Source organism: Galeopterus variegatus, unplaced genomic scaffold, assembly GCF_000696425.1.
Source record: "Galeopterus variegatus unplaced genomic scaffold, G_variegatus-3.0.2 Scaffold384, whole genome shotgun sequence".
Classification (NCBI taxonomy): Eukaryota; Metazoa; Chordata; class Mammalia; order Dermoptera; family Cynocephalidae; genus Galeopterus; species Galeopterus variegatus.
In genome coordinates, this window is record NW_007726495.1 from 304,834 (window position 1) to 305,646 (window position 813).

Below are 813 nucleotides of genomic sequence, written 5' to 3' on the forward strand. Positions count from 1 at the left end.
AAACAATAAAACCCCTTAAAAAAAAAAAAAAAGCATAGGGGAAATACTCCAGGAAGTAGGTGTGGGTACAGACTTCATGAATACAACCGCAAAAGCACAGGCAACCAAAGGAAAAATAAACAAATGAGACTAGATCAAACTAAAAAACTTCTGCACAGCAAAACAATTAACAGAGTGAAAAGACAACAAACAGAGTGGGAGAAAATATTTGCAAAATATATATGTGACAAAGGATTAATATCCAGAATATACAAGGAACTCAAACAACTTTACAGCAAAAAAATCCAAATAACCCAATTAAAAAATGGGCAAAGGAGCTAAATAGGCATTTCTCAAAGGAAGATGTACGAATGGCAAACAAACACATGAATAAATGCTCAGCATCACTTAGCATCCAGGAAATGTAAATCAAAACCACACTGAGATACTACTATCTCACTCCAGTCAGGATGGTTAATATCCAAAAGACTGAGAATGATAAGTGCTGGAGAGGTTGTGGAGAAAAAAGAACTCTCATACATTGTTGGTGGGACTACAAAATGGTGCAGCCTTTATGGAAAATGGTATGGAGGTTCCTCAAATAATTACAGATAGATATACCATATGACCCAGCTATTTCACTGCTTGGGAATATATCCAGAGGAATGGAAATCATTGTGCTGAAGGGATACCTGTACTCCAATGTTTATTGCAGCACTATTTACAATAGCCAAGAGTTGGAATCAGCCCAAATGTCCATCATCAGATGAGTGGATAAGGAAACTGTGGTATATCTACACAATGGAATACTACTCTGCTATAAAAAAGAAGGAA